This window comes from Coenobita brevimanus, chromosome 101, assembly GCF_032717465.1.
Source record: "Coenobita brevimanus isolate Jiangsu-jjx chromosome 101, ASM3271746v2, whole genome shotgun sequence".
NCBI lineage: Eukaryota > Metazoa > Arthropoda > Malacostraca > Decapoda > Coenobitidae > Coenobita > Coenobita brevimanus.
In genome coordinates this window covers 57,447,675-57,461,449 of record NC_137054.1, presented here as the reverse complement: position 1 = coordinate 57,461,449, position 13,775 = coordinate 57,447,675, and the positions used below count along the sequence as shown (strand labels likewise).

General features: G+C 43.7%; 1 pseudogene; it reads right to left on the bottom strand.

Moving 5' to 3' along the window:
* LOC145415045 (glutamate [NMDA] receptor subunit 1-like) overlaps window positions 1-13,775 on the bottom strand; it is a 349,695-nt pseudogene that overhangs the window by 174,134 nt on the left and 161,786 nt on the right.

Below are 13,775 nucleotides of genomic sequence, written 5' to 3'. Positions count from 1 at the left end.
TATTTTCAATCATGTGTTTGAATTCCCACCTGGGAGGGGTGACCCTATGATTTATCAAACTTTCGGGTTTATTGAACCAGGCTTACTCCTAACTGGTTTGATACACCACATCAGAAAAAAAAAATCCAGCTAAGCACTAAGGTACATCAGATCCTCCAGCTGGTCAATTACTGGCACTCAATGGTCGCTCTGCTGATGCCCAACTCTTGGGATGCATTCTGTTTCATTGCAAACAATGTCATTGACAGTTGCCATAGCTAGCATACCACCTCCACTACACAGCTGTTTTTTCTTGCCGTGTGACACCGCCTGTTTTTGCCATGTGTCCCAGTGCTTTGCTCTTGCCCTTGGTTTCATTGCAGCTCTGGATTTCTATTTTTGGGTGAGTTTTCCCCCTTCTCTGTCTGTTCTGGGGATTGTCCAGCTGGCTATGCAGACTGCTGGGGTGGCTTCTACTTGTGAGGGGTTTTCTGTTGTTTTATATTGCTAGTCTTGTTATACTGTGATCCTCACCCTGCTCTAGGGTGGGAAAGGAGGTCCAGATGATGATGATGTTATATCGTGATAATCTTGCTATATCACTTTTTTTTTTTTTTTTTTTTTTTTTTTTTTTGGGTGCACTGAGGATTATTTCTCCCTAGCATTTGGGCTTCCATGTCTGCCCCAGTCTTGCTATCTGGTGCTGCACCATCTGCAACTTTCTAGTTTCTCAGCTTTTAGTCAGTGGTGACTGTAGTTCTCTTTCCTGCTTGTTCTGGGGGTATAGTTTGCCCTGACAGCTACTTCATTGCTCTGTTTATTGTTGTGCTGCTCACCACCTGGAGATTATCTTGATTTTTTCCTTTGCCTGTCCTTTCCAGCCACCATCACTGGATTTTGTTCCCTTAGGCCCTGGCATTCCTGTTCTCATACATTGCCCTGCATCATCCTGGCCGATCTTGCTTTGTTCGCATGACATTTCAAACTAGCATTTCCCCAGCCATGGCTGCCGCACACATCCCAGTATGTCTTGCTATGTCATCATGACATTTTCCATTGACATACTGTCAATGTGGCTTGTGATATCCCTGTGATGTTTCACCTTTGTCACCTCCTGGACACTTTCCATTGTTCTTGCATCTCTCCTCTCTCTCTGAGTGAAGTTCAGTTCTGGCATCTTCAGGATGCTTTCTTGTTGGCTGCTATTGCATCTCCCAATGTCCTAGTGGCATTTCACACTGATAGGTTGTTGGTGTGCCTTGCAACATATCACCTTCAACACTACCTGGACCTCTTTGATTTCACCTGTCTCTCTCCTCTCTCTTCAAGTGGTATTCAGCTTTATCATATTCAGGACACTTCTCACTGGCAGTCTTTCACACATCAGTATATCTCATGATATTCCCACAATGTTTTGCACCGATACGTTATTGCTGTTGTGCCTTATGCTGTTTCACAACGACATACAGTCAGTGCACCTTTCAACGTCCCAACCATTCTCCACTTTCATGGCTACCTAGACGGCCTTGAATTCAACCATATCCCTACCCTCTTTGCATGGAGTTCAGTTTGGGCATCAACTGGATGCCTTCTTGCTTTGCCGTCTCTCTCTCACCAATGTGTCTCACAATGTCCTTGTGACAGTAACATCAGGACATTATTGGTGTGCAGTAGCCTGCATTGTCCTCATGACATGCTTTAGGCACCACACTAATACCTTTGATTTCTTTTGTGTTCCTACCCACTCTGTGAGTGAAGTTCGGTCCTCATAATCCTTTCATGCTTGTGTGAACACTGTTCTCATGGATGCATACAGACACCATTAGTCTTTTTGTAACTTGGGCAAGTTACCCTTTCTACTTTGCTTGTTTCTGACTGTCCCTCGACACTCAAGAGAGAATCATACTGGACAGGACATACCAAATTTTTTAATTCATCCACAATATATATCCATTCCATTTCCTTAACACTATTCTCTTTATTATGAAGTGAAACAAATATCCAAGATATTTTGAATAGCCAATGGAAAAGTTTCCACTATTTTAGCTTTCAGCTTCTCTCCATGATCCAAGTACACAGTCCCTTGTTTGACTTTTGGCCAAAGAGATTTAGAAGTGGGTTTGGTTACTGATTTGAAAACTATGATTATATATGAATGTGTTGTTCCAGATGACTGGCTGAAGGGTGTGATTGTAAATGTGTACAAGAGGATGGGAGATGCCCTGAGATGAGGGAATTATAGAGGCATAAAACTTTTAGATCAGATAATGAAGGTAACGGAGAGAGACCTGGACGGTATAATTATGAAAAGAGTGATTATTCATTAGATGCAGTTTGGGTTTATGTCAGGCAGGGAGACCACTGATGCCATATTCACTGTCTGACAGCTTCAGGAAAAATATATAGGTAAGAAAAGGGAGCTGTACTTTGTTTTTGTTGATTTGGAGAAAGCCTCTGACAATGACCCTAGAGAGGCGGCGAAGTATGCAATCCGAATGCTTGAGATCAAAGAATGGCTGGTTAGAGTGATTTTGGCTATGCATGTGGGTGCTCGCAATCAAGTAAGAGTGAATGGTGATTTAAGTAATGAGTTTTCCATGAACGCTGGCATGCATCAGGGGTCAGTCTTGTGCTCCTTACTGTTTGTCATGGTACCTGAAGCCCTCTCACAAACTTCAGAAATGGACTCCTGTGGGAGATGTTGTATGCCCACGATTTGGCAATGACTGCAGACAATGAAAGGGAGATGAGGAAAGAATAAGGATGTGAAAAGATGGTATGGGGCATGAGAACTTGAGAGTGAATGCAGATAAAACAAAGGTGATGGTATCTAGGGTTAGTGGTAGCACTGTCAAAGAAGTGGGAGAGTGGCCATATGCAGTTTGCCACAAGTGCATGGGAAGTAATTCTATCTTGTTCAGTGTCTGTGATAAGTGGGTGCATAAGAGATGTAGTGGTATCAGAGGTAGACTGTGAGACAATGCTGATTTCATGTGTGCAGTGTGCTGGGGAGAGCATGTGGAGACAGTCAGGCATGACAGGATTGAACTTGCTGGTAAGTCTCTTTAATGTGTGGAAGAGTTTTGTTACTCGGACATGTTATTTGGTGGAGGTGGGGCAGAAACTCGCTCTGTGCCTAGAGTGAGGAGTGTTTGGAAGAAGTTCAGGGAACTATTGCCTCTCCTGACATTGAGAGGGCTCCCCCTCCATGCAAAGGGATCTTTTTATTTGGCATGTGTTAGGAGTGTACTGCTGTATGGCAGTGAGACCTGGGCAGTAAAGAAAGAGGATATTCGAGACTCAAACATACAGAAATGACAATGATTAGGTGGATGTGGGGTGCATCCTGAATGAAAGGCCTGGGGGAGCTAGGTTTACAATGGAAGAGTTAAGAGGGAGGATGGAGCTGGAGTGTACTGGCACTGTGATGAGAAGAGGTAGACTGAGATGGTTTGGGCTTGTAGAGACGATGAGGAATGACCACCAGGTGCAGAATGTGAGAAATGGAAGAGTTAAGAGGAAGGATGGGACTGGAGTGCATTGGCGTTGTGATGAGGAGAGGTACATTGAGATGGTTTGGGCATGTGGAGACAATGGGGGATGACCAACAGATGCAAAGTGTGAGATGTGTAAATGCTGAGGGAAAGGTTGCAAGAGGCAGACCGAAAAGACGTGGGACAAGATCATGGAGTGTGACCTCAGGGATAAGGGACTGAATACGGAGACTGCCAGAAATCGAGCAGCATGGACAGCCATTATTAGGTGACCAAGGCTGAAGAGCATGTTGGATCTTTATTAATGAAATGAAAACAAAACAAAATGTACATCTGAGCCTTTGAAAATCCTCTTCCTTTATTGTCCAAGTCTCATTACAGTACCTAAACCATGAAACTCGAAATACATGCTGTATATCAGGACATCTAAGCACAGAGGGAGAGCCCTCTCAATGTCAATGTCAGTGTCTAAAGGGAGTGGACTTTAGCACTAGTCAAACAGGGCAGTACTCCCTAAAGTGCATGGAAAGGTGATGACAGGGACAGTTCTTTTTTCTGATTTCATCAGCCCTCAGGACTAGCTTCTGACCAGCCCCCTTTGCAGATCTTTTCAATGTTTCAGTAACACAAAGTGTAAGCCTGCATACTCTCCTATACAATTTCCTCTAATTGTTAACACCAACCTAAATACCTATTGCACACCATAATTCCTACTCCAAACTCTGCAAAAATGGTATCTAAGCACCCTGCCTTGAAGTCACAAGGAAGGGGGATCACAAAAGCCCCCATCATCTGCCCCTCTCCCAGTGACAGCCAAGTGAGATGCTTGGAACCACTGTCTGACTCACTCCATGTTCATTTCTGCAACATCTGAGGCCTTTCCCCTGATTGTGTTTCTGTTGAATACATCCTCTCTTCCTCTAAATCAGTGGTTCTTAACCTATGGGTCGTGACCCAAATTTGGGTCGCCAAGCCATTTGGAGTGGGTCGCCAAGAGACAAATATATCACTGATGTTATTAATGTTGTATACTATTACTTTTTAACATATTACCGTACTTGTCGATACTTCACACTTTACATTCTCTCTCTCTCTCTCTCTCTCTCTCTCCTACAGTAGGCAATTGCATTTGGCTTAAAAAAAGATTATTACTATGCACACAACTGGGAGTAGAGTACCGGTACTGTACATTTTATATTTTAAAACTTAACCATTTTCATTTTGGAGTAATGATGCCCAGCTCATGGCTCACGTACGGTACCAAGGTCCAGAAGACATGGAAGAGGAATTTCTGTTCTGTCGGCCATTACACACAACCACAACCAGAGAAGATATTTTCAGTACTGTGGACTGAAGGGCATCAGTGGAATCAGTGTTTTATGTCTGTTGTGATTGTGCATCAGCAATGCTGAGAGTAGGTCATGGCTTCATTGCTAGAGTTAAAGAAGAAAATCCATTCGTGCTGACTGTTCATTGTCTCCTTCACCGTGAGAATCTTGCTTCTCAGGGGTTGTCACCTGAGTTACAGAAAGTGATACAGGAAGTCATCCAGGTAGTCAGTTTCATTAATCTAGGGCTGTGCCCTCCAGGATCATCAGTCGGATGTTTTGATTTTGGTTCAGAACATGTACACGTGTTGTACCACTCTGAGGTTAGGTGGCTGTCACGAGGAAGGGTGCTCCAACGGTTGCCTGAAATGCGGAACGAGACTGAGATATTTCTAGCAAAAAAGAATCATTCACTGGCCCCAAAGATTCTCTGATTCAAAGTAGGTGATGCAAATGGCTTATCTTGCAGATATCTTTGCTGAGATTAACGCCTTGAACATTTCAATGCAAGGTCACGATCAGACATTAGGTGGGCTGTCAGAGAAGGTAACTGCATTCAAGGGGAAACTGAAGCTGTGGAAGAGTAAAACTGAGACTGGGAAGACTGTGTCGTTCCATCTTTGAGTGAATTTCTGGAAGACGAAAAATTTTCTCTCACTCAGGTCCAAAGCACCATTGTGGAACATATCTCCAGACTAATCAAAGAGTTTTTCACTACATTCCTGAGAATGTGATGAAATATGCCTGGGTAAGAAATCCCTTCAGCATTGAAGCTGAAGACTTACCTGACGAGATTTCGAACATCAGCTACCTCCAGGAGCAGCTCATTGAGGTTCAGAATGATGAAACACTTCGTTATGATTTCAGGAAACAAAACGAATCACTGAGCTCATTCTGGATCAGAGTTTACAAAGGAAAGAAAATTCTTGGATGCGAAGCCCTGAAAGCACTCCTTCCCTTTGCTACAACTCATCTGTGTGAGACAGGATTTTCTGCACTCACACAGTACAGAAACCGTCTACAACCAGAGCATGACCTAAGATGCAGTCTGTCATCTAAATCATCCCGGTTTGAGAAGCTGATTGAAACTTTTCAGTGCCAGGGATCTCACTGATTATAGTACTTTATGTCTCAGACAACATCCAAAATAGTGACTCTATACTTAATGGTCAGAGTAAATAGGTGTATCATGAACATGAATGAATTATTTTGATTTTCTGATCTTCGATTTATTTTTTTCCTGCCAAAATGTGCTGATATTTTAGTTCTTAGGAAGTACATATAATAAAAATGAAATTTATTTATTATGACATCAATAAAATATTGAAATATTACTTTGGTTTTAGTCACATGATATGACGCAGATGTTTGTTTCAGTTCTGGTGCAGAGTAAGTTTACGAGGGTTTGGGTCGCCATATAGACCATCTTATGGATTTTGGGTCGCCAAGAAAAAAGGTTAAGAACCAATGCTCTAAACCTTACCTTCTCTTCCTCATCGAGACTCACCTGTCTGAAGCAACTGACTGCAAATCTTTCTCTGTTTCCGTCTACTTTCTCTATACCCACTTCAAAGTAAAAGGTGGCTGTTGTCTAAATATGTGCAGCAATAAATATTGCTCTCGTGTTCTTGAACTTGAATCTTCTGAATTCTCTACTCTCTGGCTTCAGCTATCTTGTCATTCTTTGGCTACCTATATCTGTGCTGTGAACTTATCCCCTAATTTTACTGATTATGGAAAATTCTTTGACTATTTTACTTCTAAGATGGCACACATCCTATCAATTTCTCCATTCTCTGAAATCTCCATTCTAAGTGATTTCAATCTTCACCAACACCCCTAGTCCAACACCCTTTTACTGGTCCACTTGGTGAACACGCCTACATCTTCTCTATCCTTAATGACCTAGAAAAGCTTGTACAGCACGCAACCCATATCCTTGATCACCTTGGAAAGAGTTCCAAAATACTTGACCATTTCCTAACAATTACTCCTTCTGTTTATGCTGTTAATCTTTTCTCTCTGTTGGGCTCTGATTACAACCTTAACGCCTTGACCTGTCCTATCACTCCAGTACGGCCTGAAGGCCCTCCCAATAAGCAGCAACTGTGGCACTTTCAAGCTGCTGACTAGGAGGCCCTCAGGCATTACTTCTTTGATTTTCCCTGGAATGATTACTGTTTCTATTACCAAGAGCCATCAGAATGTTCCTCATGCATTATGGAGGTTATTATCTCTGGCATGGAAGCATACATTCCTTTCACTTATCCTGTAACTGATGTATTAGAAAAAACAAAAAAGTTTAATCGCACTTGCCCTAATGCTGTTCACACAAAGAAGAGGGTCTTCAAAAGGTATCAGAACCAACCCACTCCTGAAAATCATCTCTTTTACATCTCTTCCCAAAACCGTGCTAAGTCTGTTCTTCGCTCTGCTAAGAATATTTTCATTTATGCTAAATGATCTGAACCCTCAACTCTCCAACTCAAATTCTTCCCACTTATTTGGCACCTTGCCAAAAACCTCTCTAACAACTTTTCTTCATCATCCTTCCCTCCTCTATTCCGCTCTGATGGCTTTGTAGCTGTTTCTTCTACTGAAAATGCAGAACTCTTTGCTCAAAATTTCTCTTCCAGTTCCAACTTGGATTATTCCAATGCTGTTCCTCCATCAATCCGCCTCTCTGACTTCCTCATAACTGACAATAAAATTTCTTCAACTGATGTACTTTCTGCCCTCAGTGGCCTCAATACTGACAAGGCACGTGGGCCTGATGGGGCGGTCCCTCCTGTTTTCCTCAAGAACTATGCTTCTGAGCTTACACCCTGTCTAAGCAAACTCTTTTGCCACTGTCTGTCACTTTGTATCTTTCCTTCTTGCTGGAAGTTGCTCTCACTCAGCTTGCTGCAATGAAGGGTGATCATTCTCAGTCCCCTTAACTATGGGCCAATGGCTTTAACATCCTGTATTTCTTAGGTTACTTAATCTATTCTTAATACAAAATATTTATAGCACCTTTCCAATCATCAGTATGGGTTCCACCAGGGATGTTCCACTGGCAAACTTCTCACCTTCCTTTCAGACTCTTAGTCATCTCCTTTCAGGACTTTTGCGAAAGCTTTGCCACTGCACTTGACATCTCAATGGCTGTTGATTGAGTCTGGCATAACTCTTTAATTTCTAAACTGCCTACTATGTTTCATATCCTTCTATCTTTGCCTTCATCTTTAGCTTCCTTTCTGGTTGCTCTAAAGCTGTTGTTGTAGATGGCCACCATTCTTCTCCTAGGGCTATCAATAGTGACCTCAGGGCTCTGTCCTATCACCAACTCTCTTCCTTCTATTCTAAGCTGTACATCTGACCCTGTCCACTCATATGCTGATGACTCCACTGTTTACCTTTCCATTCACTTCTCACAGTGTCCATCTCAGCAGTTACTTCAGCAAATAAGGGATGAGGCTATGGTACACTAGACTTGGCTCGTATCTCTGACTAGGGTAAAGGTAATCTTGTTGTTTTTAATGCATCAAAAACTCAGTTCTTACATCTTTTGACCTGCCAAAATCTACCACAGGAGAATTTTCTAATTTTCAACAATATCCAACTCAATCCTGCCTTATCTCTGAACATACTTGGGGTACCATTATCTTAGGATTTATCTTGGACATATCATAATAAATTTCATAAAATCTGCTTCCAAGAGATTGGGTGTGCTAAGCCAATTCTGTGTCTTCTTTACCCCTGCACAATTGTTAACGTTATACAGAGGTTTTATTCTCCCCCATGTAGAGCACAACTCTCATATGTGGGGAAGCTTCCCACATAAAGCTCTTCTCAACAAGATGGAGTCAAAGGCTTTTCGCCTCACTACAGTAAAACCTCGATATAACGGATTTCAATAGACCGGAATTCACTTTTATCGGAATTGTGGGGCTACCGGACAAAATTCTTATATATCTGAAAAAGTCCGATTAAGCCAGAAGCAGTCTGGAGTACCTGACCACTTCAGGTATGTTCACCACAATAAGGTAAGTACATCAGTGTACAGTACAGCGTTATTATATATATTATACCATTTGAATATATTTGTGAATCAATAATACAGTACAGTACTGCAGTGGTAGTGAAAACGGTTAAAAAACCGTTGGTGTGATCCAGACTAATGTCTGATGTATCGGAAAAAGTCTGCGTTAGCAGGGGGATGCCCAGATGTCGCTTTTATTGATATTTCGCTTTTTTCGGAACGGCTTGGGCCCCAATTAATGTAATAGTGAGGCTTTTTGTGTAACTCACTCCCTCTTACTGGCTCCCTTCAAACTCTTTCTCTTTGCTGCAAAGTTACATCTTTACCTCTCTTCCATTGCTCCTTGAACAGTAACTGCTCCTCAGAACTGTCTGTTTGTATCCCTCCACCATTTCAGTAGGAGTATAGCACCAATCTAACAGCAAATTCTCATCTTTTTTCTGTCCAACTCTCTAATACGTGAATTAACCATTACTCCCAGTCTTTCTTGTGTACAACAGGTCAACTCCAGAACTGTCTTCTTCTGTGTGTATTTCCTACTGCCTATGGCCTCCAGTGTTTTACATACTGTGTCCAGACATCTCAAAATGAATGTTCATTTTATTTATTTAGTTTATAACGACTCCAACATACTTGCATGCATCAGCCTTGGTCACCTGATGGTGACTCTCCATGCTGCTCAATCTCTGGCAGCCTCCCTATTCAGTCCCTTATCCCTGAAGTCACACTCTATGACCTCGTCCCAGGTCTTTTTTGGTCTGGCTCTCGCAACCCTACCCTCATCGTTGATATGTCTCACTTTCTGACCCTAGTTGTCATCCCCTATCGTCTCCACATGCCCAAACCATCTCAACCCATCTCTCCACAGGACCTGGAGCGGTGGCGTCTTCGTCATGGGACTACCCCAAGAGGCTGTCGAAGAGAAGAGGACAGCATGGGGGCCAAACCACCGCAAACCCCCCCGGCCCCTCACGGGGCTCGAGTACCTGGGAGTGGCTTCGGTCGCCCGGGTAAGTACCACATCTCCCAACACAACACGCACAACAACTCCGTTTTTTCTACACCGAGAAATGACTCCCCGGCTGTCATTTCTCGACGACTTCTTCTAGCCGGGGACATTGAGAGCAATCCAGGACCCACCAACAAATACATATGTCCAACATGCTCAAAACCTATCACGTCGAGCCGACAGACAAAGGGTTCAGTTCAATGCAATTCCTGCAAGAACTGGACCCATTACACCTGTACAACACTTGCATCCAGAAAACATTACACAAACACCTGGACCTGCTCCTTATGCTCCTTCCCCCCACCCATCAACCCCCCTTCCAATCCTACTCCTACTTCCACCACACCTCCACAGCCAAACCCACCGACCCTTCCCGCACCATCCAGTCCCCCAACTCCTCGCATTCCAACCCATCTAATCCACCTCAACCCTTACCTCCATCACAACCTACTCCTACCCCTTCCCCTCCACCCACACCACCTCCCCCCCCGTGCTGCAGCAGCCAACACACATCGCACACACAACATAAACATCCTTCAGTTAAACATAGATGGCATAAACACCAAAATACATGAACTCACACAATTCATCAAACAACGGATCATACATATTGCCATCTTACAAGAAACAACACTACACAGAGCACAGAAAACACCGACATTTCATAACTTCACCACCATTTGAGAAGACCGGGCCGACGGCAGTGGCAGTGGACTCATCACCCTGGTACACAAATCCATCAACTTTGCAGATAGCAGTACACACACAAAGTCATTTCTCCCCCCATATGACACCACAACAGAAATACAATCAATTAAAATATGCACTAGTAACAAATCACACATAACAATTGCTAACACATACATTCCCCCCTAATCATCCCCCACAGTACCACACAATTACTCTCCACAGATACACCACATCACTAACATACCCAACATCATCCTGGGTGGTGATTTCAACGCCAAGTCGTCGGCCTGGCATGTCAACAATCCTGACACAGTCAGAGGGCTGGTACTACAATCCCAGACAGATCATCTCTTCATACTAAACAGTCTAGACCAACATACACATATCCCACACCAAGCTCTCTTCCTCCCATCATCTCCAGACATCACCTTCTGCTCCCCAAACCTCGCTCCCACTACATCATGGAGAGTGGTCAAAACCCTAGGTTCTGATCACCTCCCAAGCATCATCACTACCAAAACCAGAATCACCCCAGCTGGCCACAAACACACATACGCTAATTATAAGAGAGCCAACTGGGAGGCCTTTGTAACTGAAACAGAACAACATTTCGAAACACTAAACAGCACACCCATCACAAACATCAACATTGCTGTGCACACTTTCAATACAATCATACAAAATGCAGACAAAAGACACATCCCTAGAGGCAACAGAAAGAAATACAACCCCAACTTCACACCAGAAATTCAAGGCCTCATCAGACAACAGGACACACTGCGACACTCCCCAACACCCCATACACAAGACACCATACAACAAATACAAGAACTCAACACTCAAATAAACAATAAAATATCAGAACAGCAAACACTAAACTGGAAGAATTACCACCAAACACTTGACCGCAAAACAAACATCAGCAAACTCTACAAAACACTAAACAGCATCACACTTTCCAACAGCAACACCACACAATCACACGCTGCCATCACAACAAGACACCATACCCTCAAACAAACAACATGCAAACACTCTCACCAATCACTTTTCACAAGTCAGCCATCTAAACCCCCATCTCGAAGACCGACGCATCATCCGACGTAAGAGACAGTTCCCCACAGACCCAGACTACGCACCTTTCACTTACAACCAGACGAAGCACATCATCAACAATCTCAAGCACTCATCTGCCTGTGGACCAGACAACATAAGCAACATTCACCTTAAACACCTAGGACCACAAGGCATACAAGCACTCACCAACATATCAAAATACAGCTACTCACACAACATAATACCCAACATCTGGAAGCATGGCAATATCATCACTATCCCTAAACCCAACAAAGACTCCACATTACCCTCCTCACATCGCCACATCACACTCCTCTGCAACCCCTCTAAAGTCACTGAACAACTGGTACTACAACTAGTCACACCTCACATTCTCCTAGCCCAGTCACAACATGGCTTTAGGCCACTACACTCCACAAACACCCTTCTTACAGACCTTACACGAAGAGATTTTGATGGCATAAATTCAGCTAGGCCACCACACAGAACACTCCTGATCACACAAGACATTAGTAAAGCTTTTGATCCCATCCCCGCCACAACCTCACAAACAAAATACTCAACACAAACATGCACAATAACACAAAAAGATGGCTGGCAAACTACTTAGCAGGCAGATGTGCACATGTAACATTTGCTGGTCAGTCTTCTAACATCAGAAACTTCACAAATGGCATCCCCCAAGGATCTGTTTTGTCCCCTACACTCTTTAACATATACATGCATGACATACCCACACCCCACACACCACAGATACACATAGCTTCCTTTGCAAATAATATAACACTTACATGTACGCACCAACACGCAAACACAGCTGCACACATCATGCAACCTTACCTCAACACACTACACGAATGGTTCACCACAAACAGGCTCAAAATAGCCCCAGGCAAATCTACAGTGACTCTTCTCACAAACTGGACAGCAGAACACAGTCACATCCCACACCTCACCATAAACAACACCCCCACACACACCACACACACACACACACACACAAAATCACTTGGTATAACACCTGGCCCAATACATCAATGTCATTTAAACAACATCATCACAAACATTAAAAAATAAAATAACACCAAGACTCAATGCTTTGAGGTCACTTGCTCCATACAACATTCGGACACAACAAAAGAAACCATCACACCACAGTATACAAACAATACATACGTTCAGTGATGATCTATGCAAGCCCTGCCTTGGCTTCTAACCTCACCAAAACACACTACACCCCTCTCCAGACCATATAGAACAATGCCCTATAAATTATCACAGGCTGCACAGCTACTACACCCACAGACCCACCTACATCAAGAAACCAAGGTCCTCACTCAAGTCAAGGATCATCTAGACATGAAGGGAGGCACTCAGTTTCTTGCTGCAGCCCTCCACAAACCCACAACATCCACTACAGTACATGGCAGCACATTGTCCACCCACACCAAGAGAATATCAAAAACAACACCCAGCACACGATACCATACACAAATGCTGTCATCTCTCCCCCCTCGCCCACCTCAGACCAGCTTCCAGAAGCATATCCACTCTCAGATCACTCGCCGCTCCATTCAGTCATTAAAGACAACACACAGCTGCATGCACGGCCTCCTGACATCCACCCTTCTGAATCCTATCTTCCTCGTGAGGACAGCGTCCACCTCGCCAGGCTGAGATGTGGGCACCATCCAGCCCTCTTAAGCTACCAGAAGAGGCTGGATGACTCTGTTGCTGATCCCTGTCCAGGATGCAACACAGCACCCCATACTATTAAGCACATTATGGAGGACTGCATTGCACACAACCACCTACGCAAACAACACAACATACACTCTTTGAGAGCTCTGTGGGAAAGCCTGGTCTCGGCTGTGGCCTTCCTAAGGGACTCAGGGCTGTTCGGCCAGACTGCCTAGGGAACAACTACTACCACTACTACCTCTCCACATCACAACACCAGTACACTCCAGTCCCAAACACCAATACACTCGAGTCCCAATCTTCCTCTTGACTCTTCCATCATAAACCTAGCTTCCCCTACCTCGTATTCAGGGACGCACTGCACATCCACCTAGGCACTGTCTCAAATTTGGTCGGTTCTGTTATTTTGTTTGTTTGTTTTTTTGAGGGAACAATCTTGCTGGCTTCAGGCCTTTGGTTCCTTGTTGCTTGGA